We start from the raw sequence: 26,470 nt of genomic DNA on the forward strand, positions 1-26,470 counted from the left end.
TTGAGGACATGAAGGTAATCAAGTCGATATGACGAGGAAACCGAAAGACATCCAAGAATATGATTTGTCTAATTGTTTAAATAACTGAACCAAGTTGTACATCGAAAGAGGATTACGTATAAAGTTGAAGGAACATCATCTTCCTGTAGGTAATGATTCTCACTTTACGAAATCAGACTTGAGACTTTGTTGCCGTACTATGAATTTAAAAAAAAGAGAGCTTATATATATAGCTTGTCTTATATAGCACATAGAGTTTTCAAACGAAAATATGGCACATCAAATTGAATTTGCCACATAATTAATGATGGTATTTCAAATTTCGAAAGCAGACAGAAAGTGGTTTATTCAGACCGGTAATTGAATTTCATTAAAATGGAATGTAGAAACTTGTTGGTCCAGATGTAGGACTAGGTTAGAAAGTAAAAATTTTCATGCACTTCCATAGTTAGAGCTCTGAAATTTTGTACAGATACGTGAGTCCGATGATAATACAATATTTTCACATAATTTTTGCTCTAGTTTATCGTTTTACTGTAAATTTAATTAAATTTATTGTTTTCCGTACTAACTCTCTCTCTCTCTCGATATATATATATATATATATATATATATATATATATATATATATATATATATATATATATATATATATATATATATATATAAAATAGAGAGAGAGAGAGAGTAACGTATTTAGGATTTTGTTTCTGCGAGGGCTATGCACAACACGTGAATAAGCATTTATGTTTTTCCTTTTGGGTGCCGACAAATTTTAATGAAGTTTTGCATATAACAAATTTATTTCGGGGGCCTTGAGTTCTATAGCCACCCCTAAATACACCACTGTAATATCCTTTTCATTATGCAACCAGAAATGCTTTGGAGATGGCATGTACAGTATAACATACAGGAGATCTTCATGTAATGCAAAGAAAAAAGGAGTAAATAATTTTCAGGTGGAATAAAATTGAGAAATGGGACTACGAAGAAAAAGCATTGCCATAATTAATTATTATGAATTTTTGCAATTCATGCTGTAGAAAATAAATCAGTGTCTGATCTTTTTTTTTTTTTTTAAAGAAAAACTACTGTTAATCGTTGTTGAACATTTCCAAAAAGTGTTCTATCATTGAAGACAAAATGTCCAGAATACCTCCTAACAGTGGCTAATAGGAACTGCCCTAAGAGCGTTCACAATGTACATGAATTCCAGATGTGCCCATTGAATATAGGGCAGAGTTGACTTGTAAAGGGTTAATGCTAATGTGTAAAATCCTAAAATCCTAACACTATTTAAAAGTCATTTCTTTGCCTGTATATTCATTGGGCACATCAGAAGTCTAGGTACGTTTTGAACACTCTTGGGGAAGTTCCTATTAGCCACTGTTAGGAGGTATTCTAGACCATTTTTATTCAATGATAGAACACTTTGGGACATTTTGGTCCATATTAAACAATGCCCAAAACTCGCCTCAAATCGTGTTCCAACATTTATTTATTTATTTATTTATTACAGTGCAGTTACAGTGCCTAATGTTTTTTGTATTCCTAATTCTATTTCTTAATTTTACCCCATCAAATATTAGTTCTTTTATACATCGTATAAGAGTTTTTATAGTTCTTTTTTTCCTATATAATGTTTTCCCCGTCCTTGGAATGGTATTCAAAATAAGTTTCATTATGTTGCACTTTTCATGATTCTCGTTACATTTTCAATGCGTTTTAAGGGCAAAGAACCACTTTCCCAAAACATGTTTGAAACAGAAATTTCTGATTTTCTCTGTGTTTCGATTTTGAATTAAAAGCTATCGTATTCTGATTTGCAAGTTGAACTTACGGTCTAAAAAGCATATTTGAGGTGTCTAATATCAAAAGCCGCCCAATCCATTTTTTTAAAACCGAAATTGAGTTATATATCGCTTGTTTTATGTTTGATCTAAAGGAATTCCATGGAAACAGACATTTTGTTTAAAAGCTTAATATTTCTTACTAAAAGACTAGTTCAAATATGGGACTTTGTATGAGTGTATATGGAGCTTCACTGCACGTTTTCCGAGATTACTAGAAACTAAGCGAAATGGATTTTGATACTAGGCGCCTCATTTCTGATTTGTAGCGGAAATCTGAGACTCGTAATATCACAATACGAGTACAACATTCAGGATATAGTTATCATAGTCTTTAAAATTTGAACATAGTGTTAAAATTGAACTTATGGTCTGAAAAGCAGATTTTTGATTTGTAACGGAAATCTTACCAGGGAAGGGTCCAAATGCGGCACTCGAGTTGCCAAACGACATGTATCAGATATGAAAGAGGGTGTGAAACTATGTTCATATGCAAATTTATAGCGGCTGAGGGCAACATGGAAAAGCAGGAGAGCCGAAAGAAATATGGCCGACCGTAGGGCCCAGCAACAGAGAAAGCTAATGAATCACTAGTTCCGCGCGTGAATGGTCACAGATATGAAGCTAAATGTTTAGTAGTAGATACATAAAATCTGCTATATGTAATTAACAGCATGGCCGCCATATTGAAAGTAGCCATCTTGAATTTAGTTTTACAGTATAAAAGGAAAAGTGGATCGTGTGGCATATAAAATAGCTCTGAAATTTTACCAGGAATGTATTGGTGTTAACCATTCTGTAGTAACTGTTGTGAGTGAAGAAGTAACATGCAAGAAGGACGCATATAAACTGTGTGATATAGACTCAGTAGTATGACGCAAAAGCTAGAGCTTGGAGAACTCTGGTTTGTATACAGACCAAAGGAGAAGTGTTTACATGCAGAATAGTTGCGAGTAAGGAAAAGATAGTCATTGACGGCAGAGAAAGAAGAGACCAAAGGTAAGTCCGTGCCACCTACTGTGTGTCCAGTTTGCAGATAGAAAGTACGCGAGAAAGATCATTAGCTAATATCTGCGTTATCAGTGAAGTAGTTAAGTAAGATGGAGTGGTTGGTAGGAAGCTAAATGTGCCCTTGATCGGTGATCCACTGTTGAGGAAGTGGTAGAAAATGACAAGGTATATTCTAATTCATCACATGGAAAAGTTATTTTTTCTTTTGGACATGGATATGAATCTCCAGGTAGTTGTATCATTATTAGTGCGTGAGTTTGGGACTTGCAACAATAATCCCTGTGAAGAAGATTAGAAATGTAGTTATTATTGAATATTGATACGGTGGACGAAGAAAATAAAGCGTTAGAGATAGATGATAGCGTGGCAGGTGAGAACAGCTCTTGTGTTTTCGTCACACACTTATAGATACTGTTCACATCAACTGTTCTTTATATGTTGGTATGTACCTTTATCAGTATACTTTCTTATGTGATGATGTATGTTATTTTCTTTGAAAAGAAGCACGTCGTAATTGTACCTGTAATCCCCAGCTCTAATTTGTGTCGGGTGATTTAACGTGACAACAACTATCCATCTTTTACACTGAAATATTATCAGCTCTTTGCATGTGCAAATGCTCTTTGTAATCTTTTTCTAGATGTGCATCCTGTGCCAACATTATTCCGACAGATTATTCCGCAGTTTGTTCAAATATCACCTTAGGACTGTCTTGCATGTTACTTCTCAACTCACAATAAAGTTACTACAAAATGGTTAATACAAATGAATTCCTGGTAAAATTTCAGTGCTATTTCATATGCCACATGACCCATTTTCTCTTTTACATTGTGAATCCGAATTCAAGATGGCCACTCAATATGGCGGCCAGGGTATTAGTTACAGATATAGCAGATCTTATATAGCCATTCAAGCGTAGAACGAGTGATTCCTTAACTTTCTGTGTTGCTGGGCCCTACGATAGACCATATTTCTTCCGGCTTTCCTGCTTTCCCATGTTGCCCTGAGGCGCTATAAATTTGCATATGTACATAGTTTCACACCCTCTTTCATGTCTGATACATGTCGCTCGGCAACTCGAGTGCCCCATTCGGACCCTTCCCTGGTTAGACTCATAATATCATAATACAACATTCAGGATATAGTGATTATGGTGTTTAAAATTTGGATATAGTGTTAAAATTGAACTTATGGTTTGAAAAGCAGATTTCTGATTTGTAACGGAAACCTGAGACTCATAATATCATAATACAACATTCAGGATATAGTTATCATAATTTTAAAAATTCGGACAAAATTTACTTTTGTCAGCTTTCAAAGGCAGATGAGGCATTTTAAATTAAAAAAGAAATCGTTTAAAACAAAAGTTTTTTTTTTTTTTTAATTTCTTACGCGCATTCTGAATCCTTTCTTTTAAAGTCTACACAGATCGTTATTTTCGTTCTGTTCTAGGAGTTCAATCTACGTCATATTTTCGCTTCAATACTCAATGTTGTACAATACAAGCCGGGTTAATGTCCTGATACGAATGAACGACTTCATCCTATGTATATATACATATATAGTTTTATTGCATCTCTGCCAAGAAAAGGGCATAACCCTTTGCTGGCTTGGTTTGGATATTGCTTTCGAGAAAGAAAAAAAAACGACAAAAAATACCTACAAATCAAGTACAGAGGCCAATACATAAAAGGACGATTTCCAATTCAATAAACCTCTAGACAACTATGATCTGGGTTAAAAATTGAGGAAATTGCTATTTGGATTTAACACATGTTCGTTATTTTAGTGTGAGGGTTAATTAAGTTTTGTTAGTAACTTAATGTAACTTAACCATAGTAGCACTTAGCCATCATTTTTTTTTGGGGGGGGGGATAAAAACCGAAGTCATTCAGCTTTCAAGTCCATCGAGTTCTATTCAGTCTGCTTAAGTGGATACTAAACATTAAACATTACTAAACATTAGTACACTTTCGAAAATAAATTAACATTTTTTTAAAGCACAATAATGATACCGTAAACATTGAAAACAAAACAAAAAATATGTTAAAAAATCTACTTTACCATCTCGCTACATTAAAACATAAATACAAAATTTAAAAATGAATACCGAACTATTTCATATTGTAGATTCGTTAATGAAATATTACTTTGCTGAAATTATTTAAACCTTAACAATTTTTAATTTTCGCCCTTACCTTACCTCAATTTTCGGTGAATGTAAAAAATATAATCTTTCTATTGGAAAATATGAAATGAGATCTTTCAGTTTTGCTTCCCATGGTTAAGCATTATAAGCTAAAGAAGACGGTGATGATGAGAAATGAATCAAATGGTGGAATGAAGAAAGTGGGAGGAAAAGAAAGAAACATGAGAAAACCCACGCACAGTGTTTGTCCACCACAAACCCCACTTGGTGAGGGCTGGGATCAAACCAGGGGCCCCACCCACCAGAGGTGAACGCTCTACCACTGAGCCGCCGAAGCTCTAACTTTTCTCCTTTTAGAATCCAATAGAAACCTCGATATTAAAATTTGGTCTCACTATAGTCAGGATATTGATGACTGTGACCTTTTAAGGGCTTGCATAGACGAACGGACAATCATCCAAAAGCCATTCTCAGGGCTTGTTAATGGTTCATAAAACGGGCAAATCTGTTGAATTTACAAATTCAGTTTTTTCACTATTATATTTTCTTTACTCCTATGTTCCCGGAAAGTAGGAAAATGAATATATATATATATATATATATATATATATATATATATATATATATATATATATATATATATATATATATAGTTTCTGCAATATGCGTTCCTTTGGCTAGAAACTTGTCTTTAGGGGCCGAACGCTCATATAAAAAAAATAGAAAGAAATAGGGACAAAAACGGTCCTGAAGGCCCGGAAAACAGATATTTTATCATATATGTGCAATATCGAAACGAATATTTATGTATTTAAGAATTTTAGACGCAATATTCCTTCCTCTTTGTATTAGAAATAAACTATTCATTAGCACACTAAAATAAAATAAAAAAGTCCGTCACGGTCAAAATATACTTTTCCACAAGGCATGCACGACAAAACATATGACTGTCAGTTCACATTGTTACGTCACAATGGTCAACTCTCACTTAATAGCACCTTGGAATTAAATCTAAACAGGCGTGCAACGAGGAAAAAGTGTAACATGCGTACATGTTATACAGTAATTTTCCTTTTCCTCTTAACATTATTATTATTATTATTATTATTATTATTATTATTATTATTATTATTATTATTATTATTATTATTATTATTATTATTATTGTACTACTCTCTGTACCGAAATACCAAATAATGCGCTTGCTTTTGCGTAAAAAGAGTAGCTGTCTTTATTATATTTAGTTAAGAACTGATGAACACAAATGCTGAAGACTGACATCTGGTGGGTGAAAATTAAAGATCTACCTGTGTGAGTAAGTTCCCGTTACCTGTTTGGCCTGACGTCACAGTCGCTGCTTTCTATAAAACGTGAAGCGACCTGAAGGTAGGGGCTAGTCTCGCGAATGTATCTCAAACGATCTTATGGGTGAAAATCTGTTTTCCACGTTTGTTTTCAAGTGCTTGCGTCTTATTTTCTAATCTTTAAATATATAAAGTGACTGTTCCTTTTGTGATTTTTTAAAATTAGAATAATTATCTAGTTTTGTTTTTTGTTAACTACAAGGCGTGTTTATTGCTTTATTTGGCAAATATAAACAAAACACTAAAAAACAATTTTTGTTTTTCAAAAATATTTTTTTATTTTATAAAATAGTGAAAAATAACTTAAGGTAAGTTCACATTTTTTTTAAATTTTTGTAGTAGTTTTGCGGTGATAGGTGTCTGTCACACGATGTTCTATCCCAAATATATTTGGAGCATATTTTATTTTAAATTTTGCGTGTTTCCACTAAATGTTCTTTAACTTGGAGGAAAATGGGTGGAGTTCGTATTTTATATTTTTTAAATACACTCACCAAAAATTTCGCTTGTGCCGTGTCCAGTATTTGAAATCGGAGGGGGTAATGTTAAATTTTTATTAAAATAATATTATTACCCGTAACAAATGCCGTATATCATTTACGAATAGTTCAAATTTTATTTATTTATCTTTTTAGAGGAGATGGATAATTTTCCTTGAATACGGGGTCCGCACTTTTATGAATAGCTGTCTATAACTGCTTAGTTGTTTTAAAAAGAACGGTGCTCTTTTTCAGCACCAAAGCTCTATAAGACATATACCTACATCTTAACGTGGGATCCGGACCATATGAGCCGGGATTTGAACCAGAGTATCCCATACCGAAAACGTGTACACTAATCATAAACGATGGAGCTGTGTAACTGTTTGGTATATTTTTTGTGTTTAAAAATAACCTTCAAATTAGGCCAGGTGACAAAATGAAACATTTACTACAAACGCAAGTTTACCTTCTGTCATATATTTATTTAGAACTTAACAGCTAGGTCCACTTTTCAAAAAGAAAATTGATTACTATATTTTAAGGATAAAAACATGTGGTGAGAAGAACAAATTTCTTTTTTGTTGTGATTGATTGTTTTGCTGAGTCAAGGAAAGAAATGAATTTTTTGTGCATGTAAACCATCGTGGCTCAGTGATAACAGTCTCAACATTTACAGATTATGTGTTTAAGTTTTTGATGATTATCACCCAAGTTTACACTTTCTCGTTGAAGAGTTGTTGTTATTGAGCTTTGCGTCCCTTTTCACCAATGAGGCTATTATGAGATGTGGACCTACGGCTTAAGTGGTATCACAACAGCCCTAGCTCTCACTGAGAATCGAACACTGGTCTCCTGCGTCGAGGATCGTAATGTTTACCATTTAGTCATGAATGAACCACTCTTCTGCTTGTGTTGCAAAATACTAACAAACGTATGAGACTTTTCTCGTTGTAGTTCGTGTATACTATTAAAGTCTATCTATAATGATTTGATGTCTGAGATACTGAAATATCTAACAGCTCATCTAAAACAAATAATCTCTGAATTTGAGGTTAGAACAGTTCCTCAGTGGTAAAGCGCTCACTTCTGATGCAAGGGGTCCCTGGTTCAATCCCAGATCATGCCACTTTATAGTGGACAACATAGTGCTTTCATAATCAATCACTTTCATTAATCATCTGTCTTCATTAGCGTACAGAGCATAACCATGGGACGTAAAACAAGAAATTCAATTTCTGGAGTTGACTATGTAATTAATACTATTTTAACTTTGATTTTTGCCAGTCATCGAGCCATTATATGATATTTGAGCTTATAAAACAAGCTGTCCTGATAAGCGTAATGTCTTTAATGAAAATTCAGTAAGTTCATGCTTTCCAAAATGAGAACCAGATCTCCTCTTAGAAATCCCCCAAAGACGAGCGAAATATCTGGAAAGTAGCTTTTAATAATTCATATTCGGAATATCACGGGTTTAATTTCTGGACGACAAACCTGACTGCAGTTTCTCCTACAATTTACCCCTCAGTAATAATACAGAATTATTTAGTTATTTCGCATAGTTTAACATATTATTGTATCCCTGAAAGGTTCCTAATAATTAAATAGTTAGCATTACGTTCGTTCGTGCAGGAAACGTGCATTTAATTCCGAGTTGAATCTAATATGGTTTGTAGTTAGTGCGCACGCCTTTGATGCAGAATACCGGCTTCGATTCCCAGTGGAATAGCCGTGAAATTTGAATGCACTACGATAGTTCAGATTAAAGTGTAGGTCTACGTCTCATATAGTCTCGATGCTGAAAATAACCGGGGCCGTATAAGACTCCAATCCAACTAAGCAACCAGAAATTATCCATGCAGAAATGTATGTTTAATTGTAGTTTCATTAAGGCTTTCTTTCGTTAAGTGCCTGCATTTTCTTGTCTTATTAATTGAACGTATAATTGAAGCTTAACATCGGTTGTCGGCACAATGACTAAATGAATTGGAATCTGAGCAACTATTTCTTTATGTCATTTGATAAATCTTCCCACGGAAATTGAACTCAGAACCATGCGTACAAATTCCCGTAAGCCAAAATGAGGCTCTTCTTTCATCTTATATTTTCAGAAATTTATTGAAATGCCGGTTAGGCTAAAGGAGACGGTGATTATGAGAAATGAATGAAATGGTGAAATGAAGAAAGTGGGAGGAAACGGGAGAATCCCGAGAAAACCCACGCACACGGTGTTTGTGCACCACAAAGTTCACTTGGCGGGAGCAGGGTTTGAACCCGAGACCCCATGCACCAGAGGTGAACGCTCTACCACTGAGCCACCGCGGCCCCTTCAGAAATTTATTATCAAGCAAAATACCTCGATGTTTAGAATTTAGCGTTATTTTTCAATATCAGAGTTATATGAAGCGTAGATCTATAGTTTAAGATGAATTTTGACTGCGTATGCTAGCAAGGAAATTGAGTCCTGATATACTACATCAAAATTCCGAGTGGAAATTCAATATTGGGAGACAACAACCGAAATTTTAATTTCATACAACAAAGTATAATCTACTAAGTCAAGACAATAATTTTTATAAGTTCTTCAAAGTTAAAAATCAACACTATTCATTTTAATTGGATATTCATACTAAATCCCCGAATTATCAGGATTATTATTAAATTTATTATTTTCTATATTGTAATATAATATTGAGTATATAACTATTTCCGTAAATTAGACGCGGAAGACGTTTAATTAGCTACATATATATCTTCTATTTAGAATTCAATATTGTCAAATATATTAATAGTGCAGTTACTAGGAACACATATTACAGGATATAAAGAAAGACAATGTTTGCTCACATTTAGAAGAACTGGACATCACATTTCTAGAAAAAGTTCTGTCTTTATATTAGTTTGAAGAGTTCTTAGTTCTTCTTTAACATACTTATTATTAAAATATTCCAGTACAATTTCAAGAATAAAGCTTTGAGAAGCAGCTAGTGAGAGTGGTCATATCAGTCAAGAAATAGTTTTATCGCTTCAAATTAAGGGGGAAAATATCTAATGTACTAATTCTTGTTCACAATAATTAGTACATCAAATATAATAGCTTCTTCTTTCCTTAGTTTGAAACAATAAAACTTCAGTTTTTACCGATAGTTCTTCTTTCATGAGCTGCCTCTGAATGCTTTAGAAAGAAAGTTAGTAGTTTGCATTTCTTTAATTTGACCGTCCCTTGTATATCTGAAAATATAATACTATTAATTTAATGTTATAGAGACCACACAATGCTTCAGGATTTTTTTTCTTAGTTACTTCAGAAATGATAGTGGAGAAAAGAACGATTTTAGATCGTAATTTAAAAGAGAAAGACAAACTGGTTGGACACTGGGTATGAAGGAATTACATTAATCATGAGATATATACTAGAAGGCACGCTGGCAGGAAAAAGAGAGGAAAAATTGTTATTATTAGTAATATTTTCATATTGATTTCATTTAGATATAATGAGCCACTACAGCCCTACTTCCTTTGGTGTTCGCATTTTACCTTAATCAAGAACTATCTGTACCTGGTTTCTTTTGACACTGTCATGCGTGGTTTTTGAGAAATCGTCAGAAAAACTAATTTTTACGCTGCCAAAAAATATGCTATTCGCAGCCAACAATAAACACGACATTCATTGAGTGAAACTGATATTAAAACATAGCTTATAGAGCCCTTCATTATGACATTAGCAAGAAGACCCTACACACTGTGGATAATAATGGGATATAAAAACTGTTGTTTTCCGAATTGTATGTATTTCTTGTAATACAGTAGAACTCGAATTATCCGCACTCCAATCACCTGTATTCCCAAACATTCGGATCGAAGTCAGGGAATAAATAAATATCAGTGTCATGTATACACCACTGGTTTGTATTGCTTGATATTTTCCCAATTATTATTAAAACCGAAAGTCGTAATAAATATCTACCACTTCTGGTTTTAGCAGGGAGATTATAGTGAAGATAGAATATACCTATCTTTGGGTTGCTTAATTGATTTCAGAAAACCATAACTTTCTATCTATTACCGTTTTTACACACTTTAGGCCTACATTTTTGCTAAACAAAAGTGATTTTAGAATTTTTTATCTCACAACATTTTTTTAAATTTATTTATGATGATTTTGAGTTTAGTGTTCCTTTGAGTTTAGTGTTCCTTTCAGCAGCGAAGCTATATGAGACGTGGGCTTACAGTTTAACATGGGATCCATCCGAACCACATGAGTTCTGCCGAGAAGCGATTTTTTATTTAATTACTTTCCCAATACTGTGATATCTGCATATCTGGATTGAGGAGGTCCACAATTTATTACTCCGGATAATTGAAATTTCAATGCATATTAATATGCTGTTTTTTTTAAACTTGAAATCACCCAAAGTCATTTTGACTCTCATGATGTAATATTATCAGATTTCTTTCCCAAAATAATATCTTCACATGAATGTCGTGTTCTTAACATGAGTCAGAAAATCACAAGAAATGAAAACCGAAATGGTTTCGTTTTCCAAGGTAACTTTTTTCTTCTTTGTCACAAGGTCAGGTCTTAAGAACATCCACCTTTTTCCCTGGATTCCTCATGTTAAATTTCTCCCTCTAACCTCCCAGTGGGAAAGAATGTAGGAAAAACAATGAACTCAAGGGTGCAGAACGTTGCTACAGGTAGTTTTCCTCTCGCTTCGATTCTGCATAAAGGAAACATTTTGTTCCTAGTATCATAATAAAGATATAGTTTATATCACTGTTTTTTAAAAGCCATTTTATAAAGGGCAAGCACACTTATCAATATGTTACAAGGAGACATTTAAAAAAATATATTGAACTTTACTACTACAATTACCGAAGAGCTTTGGTCAATACTACCCATTTTTAAGAAATTTGGTTTACCAAAATTCCTTTGTATATTTATTCTGTCCGTAAGGGAGATAAAATCTCAAGAACCACTTGATGAATTACCATCAATTTTGGCCGGGATGTGAAACGTCGAAAGTTTGGAATCGTCTTTGTTGACAGAGATGATTCATCCTGTGATTTCAAGATATGGACAACTAAAAAGCGATTCCCTATGTATTTATAGGGAATGCTGAGGATGAAAAATGCTAATCTCTCCTTGAGATGCAACACTAAAATAAAACTTAAAAGGCCTTATCATGACGAAATTAAAATACCACAAATTTTACAGTAATTATGTGATATCTTTAAATAGATAAAAGATAATCGGAAAGTGGAACAAGAGCTCCCTAGACAATATTATTTTATATAAGATGCCGTTATCACGACTCACTTATCTGCTTTCGATTTCCAGTCATTTGGAAAATCAGCATTTATTTTCTCGTTTCTAAATGGCTGCAAACGGGGTGACTCGTGATAAAACGGTACCTCATGCAAAATAATATTGTCTAGGGCGCTCTTGTTCCACATTTCGATTATCTTTTATCTATTTGAAGATATCACATAATTACTGTAAAATTAGCGGTATTTTACTAGTCGACAAATCTAAAGAGTTAAATATTTCCTATTTTAAAATTTGAATTCATCTCAAAGTGTACTCATATTTTATTTAATTTAAGGTAAAATGCTATATTTGAATCTAGGTTTGGTAAAGGTAGCTTGTTAAAGAGTTTGGTTTACCAGAAACCAAACCAAAGTCCTTCGTGTGGTGCACACTGGTACTTGCTTTTTTTATATTATTTTTTAACTTTTTCCGTATTCTAGTTTGATTTTCTTGCAGTTTTTATCGGTACCTGGCTCGACAGGAACACGAACACATACACCTCGAGTAAAGTTAAAAACGCCCATGCTCTTCAGAGAGACTCAAATCTCCGATGATGGATTGTGACTCATGATCCGAAGCAGATTACCCCCAAGTATTTGACTATTATTACCGACTAACCATTTAGCTACGAAAGAGCTCAGAACGAAAAGATGGTATATTGTCGTGTCAGACGAAAGATTATTTTAACTGCAGTCCTGAATGTGTCATTGACTGGGGAAAAAATCCGACAACCTTTGTCCATTGCCACGTTACAAGTTCCGGGTTCGATTCCCCCACGGCAAGCTTTTAGTAACATAAACAATGTATTTTTATTTTCTTCCTTTGCCATGTTTAACAACAGCTGGAAGTGTGCAAAGTTGTTTTCATTATCAATTGATAAACACCACATAACAATACTAATATTTTCCTACTAATGTACTAATATATGCCTGCCCTTCTATCCTGCGCACTCTCTCTCAAATTAAATGCTACACCTCAAGAATTCCTGTTTACTGTTTCGTCCAGGTAACTAACTGTTTATGTGTTCTTATGGATAAGGAAAATAAACCGTAGGCTACGATGATGATGAGACTCTCTCTTCTCCTCTTAATGCTAATACACACTGTTGCTTGTGCTTGCATTAATAATAATCCTTTCTTTTTCTTCTCTCAACTGTTTACTAAACGTGTGTGATGGCTTCTTCCTGTGTCCAGGTGGTGGTGCATCGAATGAATCTCTTGCGAAGCGAAGGCGTGAAATAACATTACTTTTAAAAAAAAGTCTAGTTGATTCTTTCTAAACACTTCAAAAGATAGGAAGTTAACATGTCCCTCTAGAAGTTATACGTAGATGGGTAGATGGGTTACACCGTATATTTTATAGATAAGTGTGAATATTTTCTGTCATTTGAAAATAAGTATATTGTCTAACACCTGATGTCTTACTTGCCATTTTACGTTTTTTTGCTGTCAATTTTAGAGTCGAAAAAATTATAGTATTATTGTGTACATAATATTGTTTGTTTGTTCCCATAGTTTATCACTTTTTCCCCACCAAAAGTCGATCCATATCTTTGCTAGAGATAAGAATCTGACCTTAGCTCAGAGAAACCCGTGTACAAAATCTGTTTAATTTAGAATTTAGAAATAACAATTTTCAAACAGAACAAACTCATATATTATATATATATATATATATTAATATATATATATATATATATATATATATATATATATATATATATATATATATATATATATATATATATATATATATATATATATATATATATATATATATATATATATTAGCAATGCAATACTGACATTCACCACAGATAACTCTCTTGTCTGGAATTCAATTCCCGAAGCCAGCAGCTTCTAATCTTAAGTGAAAGGATCACGTGATAGGTTTATGGTGGAAAATGAAATTTGTGATTGCTTAGGTAATTCGAAAAATAGGGACATTTAGGGACAACTCTTTCGGAAAAAATATAAATTTATGGATTGCATAACGCACTAAGGTGAAGAATGCAAAAACTGTGAATTTTCTAACAGATATCTATATGGGAAGCAGTCATTCATTGCGGATTTTTTTTAGGTATCTTATGTCCATGACAAGGGGTTTATCCCAACGTAAGAAATACACTAATGTTCTCTGCAAATAATAGTTTCAAAACAGAGTGGTGACCATTCTCGTATGCGCACAAATGATATTGCAGAAAGAAACTGCAAATTGCTACACTATCTATGAAACTAGCCCTCATTGTCACTATTTTTTAGGCGTCTTATAACATTAGGAAGCTGATTCCAACGTATTATGTACAGTGATGTCCTCTGCAAGAAGTAGTTAGAAATCAGAGTGGTGATCATTCTTCTTCATTCTTCTTTACACATAAATGACATTGCAGAAAAAACTGCAAATCGCGTCCCATTTTATTAGACTAATTCCTCATTGCCGAAATATTATTTTCTGTACCTTATATTCATGCCAGGGGGTGATTCCAACGTATAGTGTATCATAATGTCCTCTGCAAATAATAGTTGCGAAGTTTACCATTGGAGACTGCACTTACCTTTCTCGATTGCGCTTACACGACTTTGCAAAAAGTAAACATAACTGCAGTTTATATATGCATGAGATCACCTCTGAAGACTTTTTCTAGCAACTTTCGGTTTATATCTGAAATCTGTCTATTATGTATGATACATACTAATTATAACTAACAGTAAATGCTGCTGATTTTGAAAGTAACAAAGGATATTCGGAACTAAATGTTGGGAGTTATTTTACTTATACAGTTTAATAGCTAGAGCCGCGTTTTTTTTTCAGAATTAGTTGTACGTTGTATATGACAAAAAAAAGATATTAAATGATAAAAAGTATTATAGAACTGACGTAAATTATAGTATGCATTTCAGATTTGACTCTAATATCGTAGTCAAAGCAAATTAAATTTTGGTTCTTTAAATTCATTGTTTTTGTTTGTGTGAGCAATGACGTGCATCTATCAACCGAAAAATACCGAAGTACAGAGGTAACATGTAAACAGCATCAAAGAATACTTTTTGTAATGTTATTTGTGCTCAAACAAGAATAATCGCTATTCTGATTCGTATATATTATATGCAGAGAATATTAGAGTACATCACATGTCGGAATCAGCCCCTAAAATGAACATAAAATAGCTAAAGTAAAATTCGGCAATGAGGGTTAGTCTCGTAGAAAATGGCACCATTTGACTTTTTTTTTTTTTCGTTTATACGCAAACGAGAACTGTTACCTCATATATAAGATCTGTAATAAGGTTCCCCTGACAAATACAAGATTCTTTAATTTTAGTTAGAAAATGGAATATGATGTATTAAATTTCCCAAAACAACAGAGTGCTGATTTTAAAAGTACAAATGACAATTCTTGGTTTCTCTATTATTCACTTATACCTCCTACATTCATCTATATATAGGCCTCTATAAACATTTACTTAATGAAGTGATATTCTTACTCCACTTCATCTATAGATAAAAGGAATCGACTATTCTTTTCAAGAGTTTGCACGTGTCTTTGATCTTGTGTATATTATAAATAAGTACAAAAGTTTTAGCTTCTTACAGTCTTACACCTGATCATTTGTCATGTATGTGCCCACAATAAACAACGAGGTAAAAAAAAAAAGAAAGAAAAATATTACGAAGAAACGCCTTTGAATCATACAGTACAATGTAGGTTAATAAAATAAATGTAGGCGATAAATAAAATATCATATAGTAAAAATCTGAAGTTGTTCTTATCGACATTTGTTTTAAATACCTATTTTTTTTTTTTAATGTAGCATTCTACAAGGAGTTACTCAATTATTTGGTCTCAATGCAAAAGTCTATTAGTAGAGCATTATTATTAAAAAGTAAGCCGTAGTAAACTACAACCTAACACAAGAGATGTTTACTGTAAGATAAGTTTAAAAGCATTATTAACCAACTAGCAGAATAGGGCTGAATTTGGATTTAAATGGCATCGGAAGTGTTACTTTTCGTCTCAACGAACCCGAAAACTATGGATTCGACACTAATATCTGTCATTTTCTATCATTTTAAAATGTCTCCTCCTTCTCCTCCCCTAAGTTGCACGTCAAAGTGAAATAATAAAAACTATCCCTGGCCAGAACCTCATTTATGTTGAAAATTTGACCGAGATAGATAGATAGATTGGTTGATTGATTGACTGATTGATTGATTTTTCCCTATCTTTCTGATGTATTTTGTATAAAGCTACAATATTCAAAATAATTGAATCAAACTCAAGTGATCATTATTCAAACTGCCCCCAAAACAAATTAAATCGTTAAGCAGGGAATAAACCATGTAATTTTTAATTATTTTGTTTTATCCATTGTTGAGTGCACTTACATTTTGCTCGTCAGAAGCATGTTTCCAATAATGAAACTTCTTCAACAAAGTAAAGAGGAAAAACCCTGTATGGATTGTAATCACTGGTAATTTATTCATTTTCATTTGGGCAAAATTTGAATATGGATTTCTTGAATTTAATTAGCTTGAATATTTTTGTCTTTATACAAAATACTTTGGAAATATAGGAAAAATGTACGTCCATCTATTGGTTAATAATGTTCCTTAAACTCATCTTAAATTACAATATAATTATAATTCATACTAAAATAATAATAATAATAATAATAATAATAATAATAATAATAATAATAATAATAATAATAATAATAATAATAATAAATCATTCTTTTAATATATGCCGTATTATTGATTTCTTTCTATTTCCAAATAACTTAAAAGCTATTTTATGCCAGTATTTGGGCCTGATTCTTTGTAAGTTCTCTAAAATTGTCCATTGTATAAGTTAAAAGTCCCAGTTTATTGATGTTTCTATTACAGAGTAACTCTTGTACACAAAACATTTTTACATTGTCACTGAATCTTATGAATTATGGTGAATTTATTTAGTGTGTGTGTATTTATGTGAAACACTACGTGAGAACATCGAAGTATTCTGAAAATTATTTTTGAGTGAGGATACGATCAATCATACTATTTAATACACACATACAGTACTTACACATACATGAAAAGTTCATAAATATTTCTTCTCAATATGAGTAATCAAGACAAAGAAAAGAAGTTAATCTGCGTCAATAAGGATTAAAGAAGAAACTTTCTTAAGATCGTTTCTCTTAAAAATAAGGAAAGAAAAACTTCATTTTTGACTTATTAACGTTCGTTTAAAAAGTTCGTACTAAAAAAAAATAGTTTATTGTCTAATACAATTTCCTTCAACTAGAATATATCATTTTGATACAAATTTATATTTAGAGGAGCACTAATCCAATAATTGCAGTAAAGTAACATTAATTCGTTTACTGTCGTTTAGAAGTGGGTTTTTTTTTAGTTGAACGTTCCACGACTATGCCCTTTAGTCTAAGGTAGATGATGATCAAGTCAAGTGAATGACGATGGAAGAATTCGTGAAATGAGAATGTAACAAGAAACGGGGGAATTCTGCGAATACCCACACACATGATATTGTCCGCCAGAAACTTACTTGAGCAGAGGTCGAACCTGGGGACAGAGGTAGAAGCGCTCTACCACTGAGCCACCGTGCCTCCTTACGATCGTTTAGAAAGTGAATGAAGTTACACTAGAGAATAAAATAATGCGTCACATGGCTTTATTTCTTTAAACGTGAACAAAATTCAATGAATACTGTTCTTTCTAAAGTTAAGGGACGACAGTGGCGGCTTTAGAGAAAAGTCATATCACCGGTAAAAATTAACGTTTTATTGCTACAAATTAAGGAAAGAACATTTACCTAATGTATTGTACATCTTTCATGTTTTATTTCCTTAGTTTGTAGCTGTAAAATGTTATTTATTTATTTTTACTGGTGTGACTTCCCTAAAAAGCCACTATCGTCCAGGAAGTATCTCATAGCTAGTTTACTAGCGTTTTAATCTTCATCACAGGTAGCTTGGGTTCCACTCCTGCTAAGACTTTATGTTTTCGAATCCAAGTTAAAATGTACTCAATAACCTCATTGCTGAAAAGGAGAGCTACACATAAGAATAAACCAAATCTATCTCTTGTTTATTTTATTACGTTGTTATGATTCATGTACTGATACATCATGTCAAAACCTTTCAAATAATTTTATACATTTTAGAAAATATTTATTAAAGTTTTAACCCTGTATCAGGAAGCGTATGTAAACGGTGACAACTTTAAGGGTAGATAAACAGAACAGATGAGTCATTCACAATGGTAAATTTACATACATACTAGAGATCTAGGACGTTGCATGTAATATGGTACTGACAATAAAACTAGAATCTATAAAATGGTAAATAAATCGGCAATTTAAGTCACATTACGCTGGAAATAATAATAAAAATAAGCTTAGAACAGGTACCTGTAGTCAGAAAACAAATAGAATATACGTCCATTGAGCAGCCATATATACATTGAGCAGCAATATATATATAGTATGTTTATATGTATGAGTATACGAGTGCACTTAACTAGTTTTCAATTGACATTTGTTTCTTTTTCTCTCTTCAGCTTGGTGTTGAGGCCACTTAACATGCATGTACTCTACATTTATTTAAACGTGTGGTTTTCTGCTAATACACGTACAAACAACAGAAACACACCTGGTGTCTTTCAAATGTAGCATTTTAAATAGAAAGCATTAGTTGTATCTTAACTTTATTATTATTTTTATCTTTTGCCGTAGACTGTAACACATTTCTTGGCATTACTCTGTGCAATGCGGTTAGATCTCAAAATTAGATTCTTTGCTTTACATAACCAGAATTGCCAACCCCTCATTTTTAAATTATTTATTCCTTAGTGAAAATTATCACTTTATATCAAAGCATATAATAATTGATCTAAATTATTATCAATAAAGAATTGTATGCATAAAGAATTCAGAAGCGTTTCCACAAAACTTCGTATCTACAAATATATGGAAAAATTATAAAGCAAATGAAAAAATAATTTTTACTATTTTTTCACGTATTTTTTTTTATATCTTTCTAAAAGAAATCTTGACTGACTGACTGATCCAACGCCCAAGTCACTTGAAACTTTGCCAGTCCATAGGATTTGTAACTAAGGTACCACTAAAGAAGGATTTTTGGAAATTCGGAGAGGAAGGAAATATGTCCATATTTCCGAATCTCTGAATAGTAGATACATTAAATTTGGTATATGGTCTTCCCATTTAAGATAATTAAACACATGTTTTAGGTTTTTTTTATTCGCCCTAGGGTGGAAGAAAAAAGGGCGAGGTTACAATTTGTTGTATAAGAGAATAACTATATCTCGAAATCCTTTAAGATTAGAGACATGAAATTTAGTATTTAGATTTCGCATTTAAAACAATTAAAGACAGGTTTCAGTGTTTCTAGATATTTCTCTTTTACAAGGTAAGAAAAAAGTGAAAAGACAAAAAGAGTGGGGTTACATTTGTCAAAATAAGATTCCCATATTTCGAAATCCTTTAAGCTGACATGGAATTTGGCATTTGGACTTTTCAAAGAATGAAATAAGAAGTGCTAGGTCATAAACTGAGCAAATGCAGGGGTCTGGAGGCGAAATCCCCAGCTAACCAAAGATTAGTTAGTTTTATAAAATTTTAACATACGTAGATATGTTGATAGTATAAATACTTGGGAGAGAAATGTTACACAAATGTCAACATACCTAAGGATAAAGAAAAATGTCAGATGATTAAATTTTTCCTTTTAGCTTTTAATAATAATAATAATAATAATAATAATAATAATAATAATAATAATAATAATAATAATAATAATAATAATAATAATAATAAAATTTTTGGTGGCTGTTATCACCGTCCGTGAGATATGCTCGAGTTTGATTCCCAGTGTAAACTCATGTGTTTCGGATTCATTGACGCCGATTTCTGTATTGGTTTGGGAGGAAACCGTTCAGGTATGTGTATTTCTTTGTTAGATACCGTTTTCAAGAAATCAGTGAGAATTTTAATACAAAACAGGGGACCCAAACTCCTTCCTTCTCAAGATCATACCCATGTTCAGATTCCATGTAAAGCTATAGGTCCACGTCTCACATAGTCTGGCTGCTGAAAAAGGACGTTGCACTCTAAATCAATCAAACTACCAACCAATAATAATAATAAATCGAAAAGTGCCATAGCTAATGGAAAACCAATCACACTACCTATCATACACGTTTATGCACTGAGAAGACCAAAATGAGTCCATACAGATATTGTAGCCCGTATGACTTAGTATAATTATCGTTCGAAGAAAGATATACGTTTCGAGAATGTGTTTTAAATCCTTAAATCCTTAGTATGTACATATATTTTAATTTTTAACATATTAGCTCTAAATTCGATGGAAATCCGTAGATTTCCGCTTGCGCTGATGGGACTTCTAATACACAGAGGTAAAAGCAGCATTGTGAAAATACTGGTTACTGACGTTGAGCATAATCGAAGATATTCCCACCGGGAGGGATTTTTGCCCCCGGTCTACCTTCTGAAATCATTACTGATACCTCATATTGTCGTTATAATATTAACATTAAAAACAATTTGATTTGAGCGTGGGGAATATTATTTCTCAACATTCTAAAACTGTAGTGATAGTAAATGTCATCAATTTAAGAAAGTTTAAAACATAAATCATTACCAGTCATTTAAGATTAATTATGCCTTTAAAATAAACAAGAAAATTATGGATGAAGTCATTCTAACTGGCTCACAGTTAAAGGGAGTGAAGGGTATAGAACTTCTTCTATATTATTTCCTCCATCGGTCGTTGTGTTCCAAATCTTTATCAACACATATCATCCTCATTATGTTTACTGTAGGTTACTAGTCTGTTTGTAAAGAAAGAATATTTTGGAATGACATGTAATTATACAAGTGTTATCATAAAGCTATTTTTAACGTTTATAATTTGTAATAATTATCATCAACCACAGGAAATGTACCGTAAGATTGTAACACTGCTGCTCTTGCTACATGTACTGATATACAGTATGTGAGGGTGTGTGCAAATAAACATAGCTATACGCTGTGTGTATATATATATATGGTGCATGCAAGAAGCCACACCTATTTACACAACTTTGTACATATGAACTGTTTTCGTAACATTAGTCTAAAGCTGCAACGCCCATGTAACTAAAGCAAAGTGTTGAAAATAAACTTGCAAGAAGTTATAATGCTTCTTTCAGTAATTTTAACTTACTGACTTCTTACACGCTGACTAAAATAGTTAAAAATTTTATAACTACTGTATCAATCTGAACATTGTGTACTAAGAAAATATTGTTGTGTAACCAAACTACAAAACATCATTAAGTAAACTAAATGTGCATGTTAATTAATGCACTCAAGTTGTACTACCGGATTTTGTTAAAGCTTTTGACCTGTTACTTATTCGTTTTTAGAAAGAATTACTTATATGTAACGAGCAATTTTTGTATTACATAGGGTTAACATCCAGAGAAATCGTTATAAAAATAGTTTCTAAAAAAGAAACATTGAAAAGTCTCGGAATACATGCTGAAAGCATTGTAACTAAAGAGAAGGATTTTATTTTCTTCATTCTTTAAGAAGTAGTGTTTTAATGATGAAGAAAGATTGAAATAGAACTTAATTTAATGTCAGACGATTATCGATTGCACACTAAATACGGACAGATGTTAAACTGTGTGACTGATTATGAAAGAATTGGTGGAATGAGGGTGTTAGATGAAATGGAAGAACTCCGAAGAAGCCCACGTACACTATATTGTCTTTTACAAACTTACAAGCCTGGGATTGAACTAAAGGTTTCTCTCGCTGAAGGAGAGCGCACAACTACTAAGCTACCGTATCGTCATATTTTATGAAGTTTAACAAGTATCTATAAATGTTAAAACATTAAGAAAAAAGGTATGATTTACCATCTACATGTATTATTATCCAAAAGTCGGTTGTAAATACTCCAATGTAGAATAGCGAATCTTATGACACATCATTGGCAATTTCCCATTATTTTACTACTAGTCAAGTGATGAAAAATTACTGTCATAACTTATTGCACGTTTCAAATGTACCGTTTGGATGCCAAGTGGTGTCTCTCCAAAATGGAGTTTTTTTCAGGACAGAACTTTTAGTTAAATATATTATGAAATATAATATTGATATTTATTTTATAGTTTCAACCAAAAACATAAATATGAAATTTATCTTCTAATGCTAACATTCTCTTGATGGGATTTACATTAGAAAGCTCTCCTGGGAAATTTGGAGTTATACTACTTGGCATCCAAACGGTTCAACTACTCCCGTCACCGTCCATTCTGTTTTTCACGACAATGTGTCTACTGGACAAATATTAAAATGGTATAGTCGTCACCAACGGAATATATTCATTTCATTATAAATGATCTTTGATTACTGACTTTGATTCAGCGAAATAATCAACAGCGCTCTTTTATATTACGTAAAGGAATCATAATTCTCCGTAAATTACAAAAAAATATTATTCCATTCGTTCCGAAGTTATTAAGAAATCATTCCCCCCCCCCTAATACCCATCAAATTTATCTATTCTCTTTTCCGAAAACTTTCTTTCCAAATTGTTTTTTAAGTATTACGATTTCGTAATAGTCGTTTAGTAAGATTATCCGATAACGCAAGTGACTTTTGCCAAAAAAAAAAAAAAATGCATGTGGAAAGTGGAATACAACTTTCGTTTGCTTTTGGTTGATTTGGAGTCTAGAGTTCAACACCGAAGCTATATGGCACATGAACTTGCAGCTTATCGTGAGACCCAAACTACACATGCTGTCACACTGGGAATAAATAAAACCCGGGTTGCCCTCGCCGAGGACGCGTGCACTAGCCATATATCCAAGAGGGAGTTCTTTTGTTTGCTATTGTGCATTTGTTTGTCTATATTTCAAATGTTATTACCAGTGATGCAGCTATACAAAAGGCCAATATAACGCTTCATTTCCCCTTTAAAGAGCGGAGTTATTGTCAAGAATTTTAGCTTAGTTGTTGTCAGGTGTATTTTATAGCCATGTTTATTTGCAATTATTAGACTAAATTAGACAAATTCCATGGCAGTAACATTATACATTGAGAGCTCCCTCGTGGCTAAGCGATTAGGATACGGGCCTTTGGCGTGGGAGACTTGGGTTGGACTGCCGGCGGAGCTCATGTGGTTCGGATTACACTTAAGCTGTAGGTCCACGTCTCATATGCCTCATTACTGAAAGGGAAGCTAAACTTAAAAAAAAAAAAAAAAAAAAAAAAAACTTTTTACAGGCCTATGACCAGCTTGATGACTTTTAGTTGGATCAGTAATAAACCCGAGGAAGATTACCGGTTTTAACACCCTTTGCCACATGATACTGAGAGATGAAAATTTTCCATATTGAGATAAGAATAAAAAAAATCTCCCGTATCCTAGACAGCAGGCGCGGATTCAAGGGGGGACTATAGGGGCTATAGCCCCACCTTGATGCTCAGGTATACACTGGATACAATGGGCTTCAATCCTGCTTTACACTGGATAAAGCGGCAAACTATGGCTTAGCCACTCCCTTGATCATATCCTGGATCCGCCACTGCTAGGCAGGAAGGGTTTGTGCTCGAAATGTCGAAAGTGTTGAAAATATTCTGTTACAGTACACATTGTATAATACATAATTCAATAGGTTATTATCATCAGATAATTTTAAAAGCATTGCAGGGGGATTGTATTGTAGACCTTATGTTACGCGTATATAGTGTAACGTGTAAGTTAAGAGTATATGAATCTTTCATATTTTGATGCAAAATAGCACCCGTATTATGTTGAGAAAAATGTGTACGCGCTTTTCTTTAGAAAGAATAAGTAATATAGCTATGATATGAAATAAAAGCAATACAAAAAAATTGAATGCAATAATAAGAAGACATCAAGTAACTTCGTTTATTTCTCCATGTGAAATTTTTACGCGACGTCCGTGTCATTAGGCGTAGCCTAGTCTTAGAATGAGCACTTCCTGTTTTCAAGTACTGAGATTATTAGCATGTAAATACCTTCCTGTATGTCCAAAATATTAACATGAGGCCTAACATGTGATATAAATTCTTAATTTAATATAATATTGTCATTCTTGTGTCCCGCACTATATCTTGGAATCATGTATATATATATTTCAAAAAAGTAATTCACAAATATAATTAGAAAACATTTTCGTATGAGAAAATATAAATCGCGCAATTGTCACTGCAAAGGAAAAGAATGTTTCTGTTCCCACGAAAAGAAAAAAACTGTTACAAATATATCTCATGTGATATAAAATGTTAATGTTATATATATATATGTTTTCTTTCACAACATATTATGTATCCATTATGCCATAACAATATCATTAATAAAGAAAAAAACAGTTTGGTAATGAAAAAACACCCACTTGTTACTTACTATAAGGGCAAGACTGAGTTATCGGTTTACGTCGAGTTACACAGCATTAGCTACTTCGTTTTAAGATAATTATGTATAATTACTGGATATTTTTATTCTACTGATCGTAGATTGTTAGTGATATTTTGATCAAGAAGATAAGTTCAATTCTATCTGAGAAATGGTCGTTGAAGCGTAATTAATTGTTTGTAGCGCTTTGGGAAAAAGATAATAGAAATACCGTTGAATTAGCAGTATGCAATTTTTGTTTTTGTAAATATATTCAATTACGTCATATAATGAATCTTGCTATTAAAGTTACAGTAATTTTTATTTAATTATAATTATTTTTCAACTGCATTATAGTTTTATTTACCTCAGTCAAGAATATGACTCTAATCTGCCACAGATCGTAATATTGTAGGAGCGTTATTGATTGTCTGGAAATGAATATTTGAGTAATGCACTCCATTCATTACTGCTTATGATTTCCAAGTCATGTTATGTGATATTTCAATATCAATTTTCAATACGTAACCCTATCCCTTCACTACATCTCTCTCTATTTTCTATATAGTATATATTCTGTAGAAGAGCAATAGTATATGTAGCTGCCCGCTCTTTCCCTGCGCTACTGGGCTAATGAACTCTGTTAGAAAACGACTTCCGGGTACTGCGTTGTCACTCTGGAGCTATAAGTCCCTATTAATACACCTAATTGAAAATTTAAATTTTGAAAATACTGAATTTTGTGAAAATTGCTTTCTTTTATGATGCTGTACAATGGAAATGTCACATTTGCTTCATTAATAAACTTAACTATATATTTCAGCGCATAATTCCTTCATGTCATTCAGATTAACATGTCTGTGAAGACAGAAGTGTATTTTGTTAACATACATAATTACAAAAGGAGATACATATTGTATAAAATTCAGTTGATTATTAATAATAGTAACGATTATGGGATGGAGTTAGATTCAGCATTTAGCTGTTGAGTTTCATCGAAATTCAAATATGTAGTATTAGCAACATACGAAAAATACTTTCTAAGATTCAATTTTAATTATTTCTACAAGATTTTACTGCAAATAGACCAAAGAAAGAAACTTCCTAAATATGCTTTTCACGGACAAACTAGAATTTGTGCTGAAGTCCCTACAAGCAAAACTAAGTTTGAAAAATATATTAATAGTAAAATCAATATAAGCGTTAATACCAATAGACAATCATGTTTATAAAATTCTTATTGACAGATACACTAACATAACAGTTTATATAAACTTTTATTCTTATCAACCAAGATTGGTAATCAGCATGGAAATATCAAAGTTTCTGTCTATTTAATGCTCGAGTCAGATTTTAAATTCAACCCTTCCTTCCATTTTGAATGTCGAATGTCTTAGCTAATAGCATCTTCAGAGGGTAATTACGAAGTTTGTTTCTATATTGTAAGATAAACAACAAATACGGGTGATTTCCTGTAATGCCCGTAAGATAAACATCAAATATGGATGATTTTCTGTAATATCCAGCATTTAGTATACTTCTTTTTCATGTAAGTCCTACTTGTAGATGTCTATGTCAATCAAATTGAATAAATTTTGTCATATCAAAAACCTATTTTATCTTTCAGATGAAGTACAGTACGTCATAGTATAGCAGAAAATGTATAACTCCAAACATGTTTATTAGTAGTCTCAATATAAGCGATTTTTGCCAACTTGATTACCTTAAAAATATTTTGAATAATATAATTATGTCAATAACTCTATACTCAAAAGAAAGTTACCATTTGTAACCACGATTTTGTCACGTGAATTCAAAATTAATAACAGAATATGTATATCAA

General features: G+C 32.6%; 1 protein-coding gene across 1 annotated transcript in view; it reads left to right on the forward strand.

Annotated features, from left to right (window-relative positions):
* Positions 1-6,416: 6,416 nt before the first annotated feature.
* The window catches only part of LOC145688441 (uncharacterized), a 140,425-nt gene continuing 120,371 nt past the window's right edge, over positions 6,417-26,470 (forward strand). The window contains exon 1 of the mRNA XM_081762678.1: positions 6,417-6,682. The gene's annotated coding sequence lies outside the window, so the exon portion shown is untranslated. The remainder of the gene's footprint in view (positions 6,683-26,470) is intronic.

The sequence above is a fragment of the Thermobia domestica genome, chromosome 1, assembly GCF_964235325.1.
Source record: "Thermobia domestica chromosome 1, izTheDome1.hap1.1, whole genome shotgun sequence".
Classification (NCBI taxonomy): Eukaryota; Metazoa; Arthropoda; class Insecta; order Zygentoma; family Lepismatidae; genus Thermobia; species Thermobia domestica.